Source organism: Cryptomeria japonica, chromosome 7 (assembly GCF_030272615.1).
Source record: "Cryptomeria japonica chromosome 7, Sugi_1.0, whole genome shotgun sequence".
NCBI classification, from domain to species: Eukaryota; Viridiplantae; Streptophyta; class Pinopsida; order Cupressales; family Cupressaceae; genus Cryptomeria; species Cryptomeria japonica.
In genome coordinates, this window is record NC_081411.1 from 545,546,648 (window position 1) to 545,562,155 (window position 15,508).

Below are 15,508 nucleotides of genomic sequence, written 5' to 3' on the forward strand. Positions count from 1 at the left end.
AACCCTTATATTGATTTGAGATTTTTAACCATTTACATTCTGTTTTTAGTCTTCTAACAGCATTTAGAATAGATCTATTTTTTTTCTTCCTTTTATTTAAACTTTCTACAGAAATAAAACAATTCTGGTTCTCTTTTTTTTTTAACAGTCATAAAATAACAGAAATCTAAACTGTGCAAGTAAATAAGGAATCCTAATGCATTTTTCTTTTTTTTTTCTTTTCTTTAATATTGCAGTAAATAACAAGTGAATAGACCAGATTTAAATTTAGGCTACAACAAACTCAATAGACATCAAAATATAATAAAAATTACATTGCTTCCCAGAATGATAAGTTACAATAGCCCAAATATAAAAATGGGTAAATAATCTAACAGTCCTTTTTTTTTTCTAATCTTTACACAGAAAATAAAGAATACATTTATTTAAACAGGAAGAAAATCAACTTAAGCCTTATATTTACATATGCACTTTCTCTTTTCTTTTTTTGCTACAAATCATAAGGTTACATTTCTTTCTTTGCTTTTCTGCATTTAATGGAAATCTGAAATCTGTACAAAACTCTGCAACAACACAATCTGCAACTCCTAGTCTGTTTCCAAACCACCTGCATGTAAGGTTTAGGACTGTGACCATGGGATGCTCACCTCCCAGCCTAGGCTTACCAGAAGCCACCCCCAAGCTAGGAGAATCAAGACCTAGACGGGGTAACAACCAAGCAATACAACACAACAATAGGGCAACCACACAAACATATACTTTGCCATCCCAAGCTACACTACCACCACATTTGTGGTGATCAATCTACGGGTGGAAGTGGACCAGGTACCATTGGGGAGACTACAGCCAAAATATAACACAAGCCACCTCATGGCAACACAAAATACTCAACAGAATTCATTCCACACACCTTATGCCCCCCCAAAGGCTCAAGCCATTTCTCTCCCCTTATGACCCCCAAATGCATACACAAGGCTATGCAGCAAGGGTCACAAAGGACACCCTTGAGATCACTCTCCTTAAGGAGAGCCTCTCACCCAAGGCTATCATGCTTCTTCCACCCCAAGATCATCCTACTCTCCCAAGAGTAAGAGATCTTGGACACTCCCAAAAACAAGAACACAAACAAAAAAACAAAGAAACATAGAAATGAAACCTACTCATCATTTTCTTCAACAACAATTTACATAAACACTTTCTTTACTAGCATTTCTTTCCCTCAACAAAACAACATAACTAACAAGAACAACATAAACAAGAGGAGATAAAAACCAACCTTATTCTGCCAATAGGTATGCTAAATTTAGTTGGAGATGAGCTGCCCAATCCACACAACTTTCTGCAATTCTTTGGCCCCCAAATTCCTCTATTCCTAAAACTGGTTTTCTCCTTCCAAGTTTTTCCAAAAATCTCCAAGGATGGAGAGTGGGTGATTAGCTCACTAAGCTTCCATTCTTAGCCTAAGAAGGCCTCTCTCACTCCTTCCAACCTCTTGGATAGAGTGAGAGATCCCCCATCGGGTTGGTCTTCCCTAGGTCTTACACACTCCCTAACCTAGGTGTCTAGAGAAGGGAAATGAAATGGGGAAGAGGGATTACTATCTCCAAGAAGGTTATCCTACCAAGGATGGCACTCCTATAGATGGAATTCGTCCATCTTGGTAAAACCACTTTTTTGGGTGGTTAAACAAGTCCTAAGGGAAAGACACATGGCCAATTTTGGCCTTCACCCATAGGTACCCCATGAGGCCTAATAGAAAAGCTCTAAAATTGACTCTAGGAGTTGATTTGACCTTCAGAAAGTCCACCTGAAGTTAACCTACGGGTCAACTCTGAGTTGACCTTCCTTGTGGCTCACTAATCTAGATTTCTTGGTTCCTTCAAGGATAATTAGGAGATATAACAATTAACAAAATTAAAACTCTCAAAAAGGTGACATGACAAATTGCCAACACAACATACTACATAGGTGTCAAGTGACACTACAAAATAATTCCACATCACAATATACACATGGCAATTGTTCCTTAAACAATTAAAACAATCCAATAAATACAAATTACACTCATGCAACATTTTACATTTACGAATAAAATACAGTACATATGGGGTGTTGTCTCTCCAAATAGACAACCCCTGGTTTTACTAACGCACATTGGCCTAGGTTTGATTCTCCATAATATTTCCATGGTCACATGGATAATTTCCTACACATCTCAATTTAAACATTAGTACTTCCCAAATAACCTCATATAATATATAACACAAAATCAGAATACAATACATTCATTCCACAAAGGCTCGTCATTATAAAATATGATTTATCACAAATCAAAGCAATTTATTATAATCCTCAAAATTTGATCCATCTACAAGATATGCAAATATTTTTCTAACATTATAACAAATTCTGAAATTCAGATAATAACCTAAATCATCAGAATATTACCCTAATCTAGAATCATATAATATTCTATCATCCATAAGGCATAGAAATGAAGCATCCATATATATCAATGTTACCAAAATCGCGGAACCATGAAAAGTTCTATATCCATAGTGTGTCAAAACTAGCATCCAAAATAGTTCCAAAATGAAAATAACTGAAGAGATAGGATGGGTCAGGGTAGGGCCTCACATATTGTAGGTACTCAATCCCACCGTCGTTTTTCCCTTTCCAGGTTTCCACATAAAAATATTGGTGTTATGGTTATGTTCTTATTTTCTTTGTGTTTTTGTATTATAGTTTATGTTATTAGCATCCAGTGGATAAAGAATAAAATGAAACAATTTGGAAATATCGAAACACTGATTCACCCCCCTCTCAGAGTTCATTGATTCCAACATATGAAATATTGTCATATTTGCCAAATGTTTATTGATAGAGGGAAATATGATGCTCAACCACTACAACTAGTTATTGTAATGAGACCATTTTCTCAGTGGGGACTTGACTTTATTGGAATGATGAATCCTCCATCGACATCTAGTCATCAATATATACTCACGACAACATATTACTACATGTGTTGGACTAAATTGGGATGTTTAAAATTTTGTGTTGTTAAGGTAGTTTTTCAATTTTTGGAAGAGAATATCATTACTTGCTTTGGAACTCCGCATTCCCTAGTATGTAACAATGGCCTTCCCTTTTCATCTTTAAAAGTTGAAAATTGGGCTTTAAATTAAGGATTCTTCTTAAGTTTTCATCAAATATTATCCCTAAGGAAATGGGTTGGCAGAATCAACCAACAAGAACTAACTTAATATTATTAAGAAATCGATTGATGAGGGAGGCATGTCTTTTTGAAATATACCTTATGGGAAGATAGAACTCACAATAAGAATTCCATAGAAAATTCACCATATCATTTATTTTATGGGATAGATCCAATTTTTCCAATTAATTTGAAAGTCCCCACACACCAATTTGCTCAGGAATATTTAGGGCTTGAAAATAAAGAAGAAGCTCATTTATTGCAGCTTTTAAACCTTGATGAAAAATAAATTAAAGATATTGATCACATGAAAAAACATCAATCTATAGTAAAAAGATGGTTCGATATGTAAAATCCTTTCATATCTCAGATCTCGTGCTATATTGGGATAAATATTAGGAGATAAAGGGATTGCAAGGAAAATTTGACAAAACTTCGACTAGTCCATACCAAATTTCTGAGATACTAGGTGAAAGTATGTACAGGCTTGCAACATTAAATGAGGAAGAATTAGCATTACTCATAAATAGACGATTTCTGAAACTATTTTCATCCCTGAAACAACATGAGTGATACAAGAAAACATAAACTTCCTAGATATTGTAAAAATATAAATATTGTGAAGTGGCTAGGTGTAATTAGGTGTAAATACTTAAGGTGGTATGCAAAAATTAGCCATAGTAGAGTTTTAAGCATCCTTAAGTATAGTCTTTAAAAGGCAAATGATTGAGTCTGAAAATAAAACTTACAATATTGCAAATAAAAATCGTACAAATAATGCACACCAAGGATTACAAAAAGTGGATGAAGTTGATTAATACTAATATATAGAATGCATAGTATAATTCAAAAATAAGATCTACTTCCAAAATTTTCTAAAAGTTCTTACAACTACATTTTGTGTCAATATTGGGATACCCATTGCAGTATGATATAAATATTTAGCATTCAATCAAAATTTTGTTCAAAACAAGAGGCGGTCATTACTTATCCCTATCCAAAAGCATAGTCCAGATTATGAATTCAATCTTTCCTAGGGACACCATTTTAGGAACTATGCCCATGGTTTGCTTGAGAAAGTGGCATGCTTAGCATGACTTCTCCTTGTGCTCTTCTAAAGCGGTGTCATGAAAGCCTCCAAGGAATTTATAAGATGAACAGGGGTCTCTGATATTCAGATTGCTTTAATGTTTTATGACATGAGAATTCCATAGTCTGGTCTAGCCACCTCCAAAATTACATCTAGACCATCAATAAAATTGTACATGTCATCCTCATCCTCACCCAAATCTAGCAAACATGCTAAGAATCAGGAAGCTATATCAAAATTAACTCTATATTTGGTAGTAGATACCATAAATTCCTTCCCTAAAATCCATTTGATAACAGTCTCAGCCAAGTCAGAGTCTATCTTGAAGACTCGATGTAAACATTGTGAAGTAACATGATCTAGAAAGGCCAATTGCCTTACCCTTCTAGTGAGAAAAATAGCACTATCAATAAACAATGACAATTCCCTAGCCATATTGAGCTATAGTAATTATGCAAGCAGAAAAAGGAAATTGTAAAAAGTTAGGAAAACAAGCATATAATTAGGCAAATTGAAATAGTAAGAAGCATTTAATTTGCACAATACGAATGAGAACACAAACACCACTAAATTGGAATTTACTAAATCCCAAGAAAAGTTGTGTTAATAACATTAAGGGTATAATGCAATGAATTTAGGGAAGAATGAGAAGTGGATTGATTTTAAAAATGCCCCATTATCTTTTCATAATGTGAGAGTAGAGAAGATATTGATAAGCGTTGTAATCCCCCGCTAAGGAACCCTAGATGACCGATAACCAACAATCTAAAAACATATAGAAATTACTAATTTTTTAAACATAATACTTTGCATCTTGTAACTCATCATAAAATTAACCATTGCATTGCACAAGTGAAAGATAACATACATTTAAAACTATGTCCTCTATGGGTTCCATAACACCACTACTCTGCAACACTTCTAAACAAGATCTGAGATACATAAATCATTAATGAAATAAATAATATTGTATAATATAAGAATATCTACATCTACAACTATGTTCATTTTAAGCACCAACCCAAATTTTCCTATGATAACCTTTCAACATATGATAAGATAGATCACCCAATCACATATGAATAGTCAATAGCAACACTAATCTACCTAAACACTATTCTGCCAATACAAGAATATTAGTTACATCAATTTAAATTACATCAACCTCCTTATAGAGTGTTTGAGATCAATAAAATTACAAATGCAATGCATCTCAATGATACATAAAGTATACTGATTACAACAACTAAATTACTTGCAACTTGAATAAAAAGATATTAGATTGAAGAAGACAAGACCTTTCCATTACACATGAACAAGTCCATTGGTCCCCACTAGTCACCAATGGAGGCTGGTAACAACCACCCAACCATGTGGAACCATTAGTTCTGCCCAATCATGCTTAGGAGATAGATGCAAGGCCCCAAACATAGAAGAAAACAAGAAAGGAAACCTAGGTCTACTCTCAAGCACAACACCAACATCCAAGGAAACATACGGTAAACACTAACATGTACAAGGATCCACCAGAGCCTTCTACTCACAACCACATAGGATGGGATACTAAAGTATTTGAGAAGGAGAGAGTATCACTACATAACCTCAACATGAGCTACCCTAGTAGCCTCCCTAGGTCCTGACCCCCATTTGACAACTCATGTGGAATCAAATAGTCCTTTCATAAAGACAAGGAGGTTCGATTATGCTAGATCGATGCCCCTTGGATGGTTAAGCCTTCCCAATTATGTCCTTAGTCTATACAAGAACTCAAGGCCATGGGTAGGACACTATATTATCTTATTAATGTGTTTTACCCTAATTCATTAATTAGGTTATCACTTGATTAAGAAACTCTTCAATGAGTTACCCTAGCAGCCTCTTTAGGGCCTCGACCCCCATTAAGAGCCACTCTCCCTTAGTGCATCTATCTACCCTTACCTTAGGGTTTAATTCAAGGAATGATAAGCTTCTAGAACACAAATATCTCATATAGAACATTCATGAATTGGGATACATAGCCATACACATAGGCCTCTCAATCACTTGCCTTTTGAAGACTATCCTTAAGGATGCTTACAACAATACTATGACTAATTTTTGCATACCACCTTGAGTATTTACACCTAATTTTACGTACCCACTTCACAATATTTACAACTTTTATGATGCTCACAATATTAATATTTGTACAATATCTGTAAATTTTATGTTTGATTGCATCACTCATGTTGTTTCAGGGTTGAAAATAATGTTTCAGAAATTATTTATTTACGAGCAATGCTATTTCTTCTTCATTTAACGTTGTAAGCCTGTATGTACTTTCACCTAGTATCTCAAAATTTTGGTATGGACCAGTCTATTTTTTGTCAAATTTTCCTTTCAATCCCTTCTCTCCTAAGATTTATCCCAATATAGCATGATATTTGAGATACAAAAGGTATTTACATATCGAACCATATTTTTACTATAGATTGATGTTTGTTCATGTGATCAATAACTTTATTCCATTTTTCATCAAGGTTTAAAAGTTGCAATAAATGAGATTCTTCTTTATTTTCAAGCCCTAAATATTCCTGAGCAAATTGAAGTGTGGGGACTTTCAAATTAATTGGAAAAATTGGATCTATCCCATAAAATAAAAGATACAATGAATTTTCTATGTAATTATTATTGGGAGTTCTATCTTCCCATAAGGCATATTTCAATAGGGTGTGCCTCCCTCTAGGGTTTTTATCAATAAATTTCTTAATAATTATTGAGTAAGTTCTTGTTGGTTGATTCTACCAACCCATTTCCTTAAGGATAGTAATTTGATGAAAACTTAAGAATAATCCCGAATTTAAAAGCCCAATTTTTAAATTTTAAAGATGAAAAGACAAGGCCATTGTCACATATCAGGGAATGCAGAGTTCCAAAGAGATTAATGATATTCTCTTCCAAAAATTGAACAACCACCTTAATGGTGCAAAATTTAAAACATCCTGCTTCAGTCCAACACATGTAGTAATCTGTTTTTGTGAGTATATATTGATGTCTAGATGGTGATGGAGGATTAATCATTCCAATAAAGTCAAGTCCCCTTTGAGAAAATGGTCTCATTTCAATAACTAGTTGCAGTGGTTGAGCATCATATTTCCCTCTATCAGCAAACATTTGGCAAATATGACAACATTTCATATGTTGATACACATCTTTAAAGATAGTTGGCATATAATATCTGACTTGTGAGTTGTGGCAAGATGTCCACCATGCCTTGTACCAAACTTATCATGAAATTTATGTAAAACCTTATGTGCTTCTTATTTGTCTACACATTTAAGATATACACCATCATGGTCTTTGCAGAATAAATTCTTGTTCTTTACCATGTAGTTCTAAGCCTTGATCTTTAAAGCTCCTCTTTGCATTCTATTCATGTAATTAGGGAATTGATTATTAATTAGTAGGTGTAAGATATATTTATACCATTCCTCACAAAACATTTTTTCAATCAAATAATACTCACTAATCAATCATGGATCTATTTCTATTATATCCTACACCAAAGCTTTCCATTGGACTAATCTCATGGGTGTAATCTCAATGTCAAACTCTTACAAAATAGTAACCTATTTTTATCTCATTTCCACTACTTCATTTTGTATTAACAACATCTTGACTGATGCATCTAGTATTATGGCTATGACCTTACTCAAGATATAGTCTCTAAATTTTCTAACTGCTTTAACCAATACATAAGCTTGTTTCTTCACATTGATATACTGCAATTCAACATCTTCAAAAGGGCAACTCATAAATGCAATGGGTTTTTCTTCTTTTTGTTTATCTCTTTGAGTTAAAATAGTTACACAAGTATGCTTTGAAGAAAAAGAGTATATTTAAAAGGGTTTACTATAATCTAGACTTGACAAGATGGGTGCTTCAACAATAGCCCTTTTAATATTTTCAAACATTTCTTTAGTCTCTTTAATCTATTTTATTTTTTCATCCCTCTTAATCATAGCATTCAAAGGTTTTACAATCTCTACAAATCCTGTAATGAATTTCCTCACAAAATTCATCTTACCAAAATAGTACTTCAACACGTTTTTACTACATGGAGGTTGTAACTACATTGGGGATTTGATTATGTCAAGATCAATAGAAATCCTTATTTAGATATAACATGCCCCAAAAATTTTCCTTCTATTACCTTACACATGCACTTCTTTGGGTTAAGTTTCATCCCAAATTTCTTACACTTCTTTATTACTTTCCTTAAATCCTGAATGTGATTTTCTCACCTTTTAGAGAACACTATGATATCTTCCATATATATGATGACACACTTACCTAATGTTGTGTGTGAGAAGTAGGGTACCTGTAGCTACAACACAAACACTCAATAGATCATTAAAAGCATGGTTAGCAAATTGAAACCAAACAAAAGATAAACCATGACAAAAAGACCTATCACCTCCTAAGAGATGCGAGTATGGATTTGCTCTCAGATCTGGATAAGAAATCCTAGTGACCTAACTACACCTAGACGAAGGATTTAAAATGATATGATATGCAAGCTAGATGAGATTGAATATGATAGATTGATCCAAGAGTCTAATTAAGATAATGATATGCATGATTAAGTTATGATTATGATGATGTAATTAAGCTAGAAAAGAGATTGATTAAGCTACATGATTCAACAATTATGCTAGAAAATGATCAAATTAAGCTAGATCTAAGATGCAATTGCCTATAATAACAATGCTTAAATAATATGAGATGGGAGATGCCTATAGTAAAAATGCCTAAAATGATATGAGATGGGATCCTTTGTGCTCCAATTAAATGGGGGATATTTATAGGATTTCCAAGGATAGGGGTGAGGTGGCAGGAATTAACGGTCAAGATTGAGTCTGAAGATATCAAGGGTCAAATTGGACAAGGTTGGAGAAGAGGTTGGAGGGAGGGACACTTGTCATCTCTGTGGTGACAAGTGTCAAGGAGCCTTTCTCATAAGAGGGCAAGCATCCAAGAGAGGAGACATGTGGCCAAAGTGCCATGTGTCTCAAAGAGAGGATATCCAACCCATAGGAGGTTAGGATGTGCAAGATAGTATAGGGTTAGTTAAACCCAAGGTTAGGTGGTTAGAAGTTAGGAGGCATGTGGGTAATTTGAATTTAAAAATTAAAATAATAGGAAAAGGCTAATTAACTTTCAACAACTAATAAGTTGATTTATTTTAATTAATTAGGGGATTAGAAGGAATGAATTAAATGGGGGGAGGATTAATTAATCAAAGGGGACTATTGAAATGAACCTATTAAATAAATCCTTAGATTTATTAATAAGTAGATGAAAGGGGTTTAATCAAATTGCTAATGAACTCAATTAAATTAAGAACGGGGATTAATTATATAATTATTTATTTAATTAATTATCTTCAGACCATTTTTAGGTGTATAAAGTTTGCCCCTCTTTGAAGCGAGGTGTGATGAAGCATTGATTCAAAGAATAATCTCATTTTAATGATGATATTGGTTCGATAGGATGCCCCAGACATTGATTGATAAATTGCGGTACGATGATGCCCCCTAGAGAGATCAATTGAGATATTGACCTTTGGAGTGTTTGGATCATTACGAAATTGATTTCTCGATTAGAATTGATTTGATTTCTACAAAGTTGATTGATGAAAGTGCAAGTTCTTTGATCACGATGGTGTGGTTCTTGATGTGATGATTGATAGAGCTTGATTGATTGGATATGATTGATTATATTGAGAAGATCGAGATCTAGTCTGGTTTTAGGATTGACACCTCCTGTATAAGACAAAGATGATCAAAGCATCTGGTTTCAAAAATAATATATCCTATATAGGACTTGATCAGGTTGTCTAGTTCTAGGAAAGATACATCATGTATAAGACATGATAAAATATATCAGATGCAATCAATTGATAGAATTGATAAGGTTGATTGGATAAAGAAATGAAATTTTGTTGATATCAGATTGCAAGAAGATTCAGATATGCTAATGTTCACGTATTTGAGGGAGTAGCATAAGATTTGCATTGGGTCGACAATATCGGGAGAGAGATGAGTCATCGGTTTGATTGTGTATACACTTATGATGATATATTTGGCCTTGAATAAGATGAGCTTGTGGGATCCTATGCAAGAATGAAATGCAAGCCAAATGCAAATGAAATGCAAAGCTACGATCAGACCAGTCATTGGGTTATTGTGTTTCATCATCATTGAGCTTTTTAAAATGTGGGAAATGAGTGCAAACATCGATGGTATAATTAAACCATGATGACCTGACCACTACTTTCCTAGATTCTGATATTGCAAGTAGGCACAAGCATCGAGTTATAATCGAACCAAGATGACCTGAGTGTTGCTTGCATAAAATAGACAGTATTAACCATTTCTATACACAAATAATAAATGTCTTTGATGATACTTCGAGGATCATGTCCTGAGACAAATTTACACATATTAATGATTAATTTACAGATAGAAGACAAGAAAAATATCATGTTCCATACTTGTTCCTCTAGTCAAAGACATTCTGGAGTCACTCAAAAATCATGATAGCGAAAATCAAGATATAAAAGTTGAACAATCATTGATTAGAGTGTAAACATCATTAGGCAAAAGATATCATCCATTGAAAAGTGTCTATCGTTCTTAGATTGACATGTGATAGGTTGATGGATGACAATTTGATCTTGTGTTCAATGTTGGATGTGTCTTTTGCTTGACAAGAGCTATAACTATTGTTCTACCTATTATGATTAAGCTCAAAATGATCAAAATTTTTTCCCATAGCTAGGTGTAGGATTTTTCCCCAAACCTAGAAACAAACTCATTATGATATACCTAATGATCCAAACCATGGAGAGAAATAAGTTGTGATGCTTTCGTACGTACAAAGGCTTATTTGTGGATATGGATAGCACTGATGGAAAATGAATGCAAGCGGAAGGATGCAAGCACTAATAGATGGAAGAGCTAGCTAGCAGATAATGCTTGTTGCTAGGTTTTCACCATCTTTTTTTATTGCACTTTTCTCATATTTGATTTTTTTGTTTATTATACTGTTTTGGGATTTTTTGCTTTTCCACTATTTTTTATTTTTTTGCTTTTCCACTATTTTTGATTTTTCTATTTTTTGATTTTTGTACTTTTTCATTGTTTTTTTATTTTTCTGCTTTTTTCAGACATAATTTTTTTCAGATACACGCTATTGATGGGTTCCTTGAGCTGATCCCCATCCTTTGTTGAGAGTTGATATGCTCCTAACCCAAATACTATTGTGACCACAAATAAACCTAACTAGTTTGGTTCAAACTTCCCTTTCTTTTCCCAATCTGCCTGCTTGCATGAATTTTATTTTAGTACTAGTTCTCCAACTTGAAATTCTCTCGTTTTGACCTTGTGATTGTAACTGCAACACATTCTTTACTGATATACCTTCAAATGATCAAAGACATTTGTTTGCATTCATGGATCAATTCTAACTCTTACAATCTAGATACTTGTTGGTCTTCATCTGGGATAAGACCTTTTAATGATACTCGTAGAAAAGGTATCTCTATTACTATTGGCAGTATTGCTTCTAATCCATAGACAAGAGAGAAAGGTGACACTTGTTGGTGTGTGGATACTGGTATGGTAGGCCCATAGAGAAGGGTTCAATTGAATATGCCAATCTCTGCCAGCATCATTCACCATCTTTTTGAGGATTTTCAGAATAGTTTTGTTTGATGCTTCGACTTGTCCATTTCCTTATGGATAGTAAGGTGTGGAGAATCTATGTTGTATCTTGAATTTCTCACATAGCTCATGGACATCCTGATTCTTGAATGGTCACCCATTGTTAGTGATAATGATCATGGGTATTCCATAGAGACAGATGATGTAGTTCAAGATAAATGCAACAATTTGTTTTCCTATAATATCGATGAGAGGTACTGCCTCAATCCATTTTGTGAAATATTTTGTAGCTAAAAGGATGAATTTGTGACCATTGAATGAAGAAGGATTTATCTTTCCTACTAGATCAAGACCCCATTGGTAGAAAGGCCAAGATGTTGCCAAAGCATGAAGTTCTTATGTTGGTGCATGAATTAAATTTCCATGGATCTAACATTGTTTTCATGTTTTAGCTATCTTAAAAAGAATCTCATTCCATAGTTGGCCAATAATAGCCCAAGCGTATGAGTTTTTTTGAAAGGGTAAGACCACTTGAATGAGTGCCACAAATGTCATTATGGACTTCATTTAAGGCCTTCTTAGATTCTTCTTGTTTGAGATAACTTAAAAGAGTACCGTCCAGACCTCGTTCAAAAAGGGTATCCGTGACAAGAGTATAATGGGAGGATTAGTGAATAAAGTTTCTCTTTTGGTTCTTTGATAAGTCAGGAGGGAGGATATTATTTTTTTGGTCTATGTTCAAGTTTGGCCATAGTAGGAGGAATCATGCCCAACAAGGTGAGAGATAGTTTGGGAATCGGGACAATTATGTGCAAGGTAAAACAACTTTTCCACCAGGAATTCGTAACGCTCTTGATTTTCATGTGTTTTTAATAGAGAAGCAAGTGTTGCCATGGCATCTATTGCTTTGTTGTCATTCCTCAAAATCTACTGAAACATTATTTCGACAAAGTATTTATTGACATCATCAACCATCTTCTTATAAGGCATTAGTTTTTCATCCTTTGTTTGATAATCATTATTGATTTGATTGATGATGAGTTGAGAGTCTCCAAAGACCTGTAGCTATGTAATGTTCCATTCTATAGCCATTTTGATACCTGTAACCAAAGATTCATATTCTGCCATGTTATTGGTGCATGGAAAGATTAATTTGTATGATTCTGGAATTGTATGACCTTGTGGCATGATGAATAGAATACCTACTCCTAATCCATGTTGTTTATATGAACCATTATTGATGCCTGCTCCTGGACTGATATTCGGGTGACGTATCAAACCATGAAATGTCTGCATATGACCAGGAAAAATTGATTTGCCATCTTTTGAAAGGTTCCAAATATTGTTTCACTTCATGCTCTGATAGAGAGATTTCTGGATGTAGATCAATTGTGCCAATGGTAACTGCCTCTGTTAGTTCTATCAGGATAGATGACCTCTCTTGATGGTATTCAAGTAAGGTGTCAAATATCCCATCTTCCGGCACCTCAAGGAGGTTTTAACCATTAGATGTGTCCTTTCTTTTTACTTTTTCGCGGTCTAATGTTGCTAATAAATGGTTTTTAGCAGTAGACCTAATATTGTTTCTTTATTTTCACTTTTGCGATTAGGAGATTTGGCACCCACTTGATTTGAAGATACGTTATCAAAATCCCTGGTGAAAGTTGTTGTGGGTTTGATTGCATTAAGATATAAGGATATGGCATGGTAATTAGGAAATGTATCAGTGGCAGTATGTCTTTCATTTTCCCAGTCAATAAGTTCAAGGTGGATCTGAGGTAAGGGGTCCTTAGGTTGAGATGCTTCAAGGGTATTTAGGGTCATGATAGAGATGTCAAAGTTTTAGATATGTATGTCAATGTCTAGAATGGTACTCTCATCAGAATGACCTCACACAAGGAGCTCTTGATTGTCCTTGATTAAGTCCAAGTCAACCAAATGTGATTCTAATTCAAGTGGGCTAGTTCCTAACGTTTTCCCTGCATATGCATGAACTACATTGACACCTACATCTTCTTCATCCCTTTCAATTTCAAGTTGCTCTTGTCTATTTTCCCATGATAGTGAATATTCTTCGTTCCCTCGATCGCTTAGCTGCATTTGTTTTTCCATTCTTGACAAAATTGAGGCAAATGATTTTCCTTGGGATTGTGTGCTTGAAGATGACATCTCTTTGTTATGAGGAACAATGACCTCTTGAGTTGGTTTCAAATTACTACAACACTGCAATGGATTTGGGTCTATTGAGATTGTGATTTCCTGCCCATTGTATGAAAATTTTAGGCACTGATGATATATTGATGGAATAGCTTGTATGTCATGTATCCATGGTCTTCCCAAGAGTATGTTGTATGGTAAGTCCAAGTCTAGAACTTGGCATGTTGTGTCTTTTTGTAAAGGTCCCACTCTGATGGGTAATATCACAATTCCTTTAGAGGAACACTCTTCTTCAACATATGCTTTGATGGTGATCTTTTTTCAAGGATCAACTACCTCTTTAGAATAACCTAGAGTATAGACCAGACTCAATGAGAAAATGTTTAAGCCATCTCCCCCATCTATAAGGACACGTTTAACGAGCATTCTATAAATGAGGACTTCAATTTACAAGGGAGAATTATGGGGAGGTTGCAAGAAATCAATGCTTAGATATGAAGGAGATGGGCTTTGAATATGATCCTCTGAAATAGGTTTGATGGAAATTATGGATATTCCTTGGGGAACTTCATCCTTAGGTGTATTGTTTGGTGAGGATGCTATGGAAGGTTTTTGCAAGTTTTCAAGAGGTGTAGGAATAGATGCCTTTGGAGAGTCAATTTTTTTATGGGGGGATGAGCCATTGCTAGACATAGGTGTGGGATTTTGATCTTCCTCAGCAAAATCCTTTAGGGATCTCTTTAAGAGTTGCATAAAAGAGCCACCTTTCTTTGGAGATGCATTTGAATCCTTGTGAGGTTTTGACATAGTTGGATTTTGATTTTGGACTTGTTTGATTTCTCTGATATGTTGGTCTGTTATGTCTTCTTCTTGTATTTTGCTTTGGTATTCCATGTTTCTATGATCTTCAGCTATTTCAAATGTTTTTGCATCTATTTTCGCGATCTTATGCCTCTGTGCTCTAGTTAAAACAAACATACACATGTGTTGAATGTTGTGTGAGTATTCAATTGTCTAAAAGTTGTAAGTGACCAACTGTCAATGTAGATATGATAAAGCGATATGACACAAAAAGATAATTCAAGTGTTTAAAAGTTTGCAAGTTTTTTGATCTTCAGTTTTTGGAGTGCAATGATGATGATTTTGATAAAACCAAGTCCATTAGGAATGATATATCCTACAATGTGGGACAAGGTTGTCCTGACCAAACGTTGTAGTTTCGTGATAGAGGATGATAGATCCTGATGAGAAACTATGTTTTGAGTGATCAGTTTATCAAAGAGGGTGATAATGCACTTTGAGATGTTAGATCTTGAACTTGTTGAAGGTGAATACTTG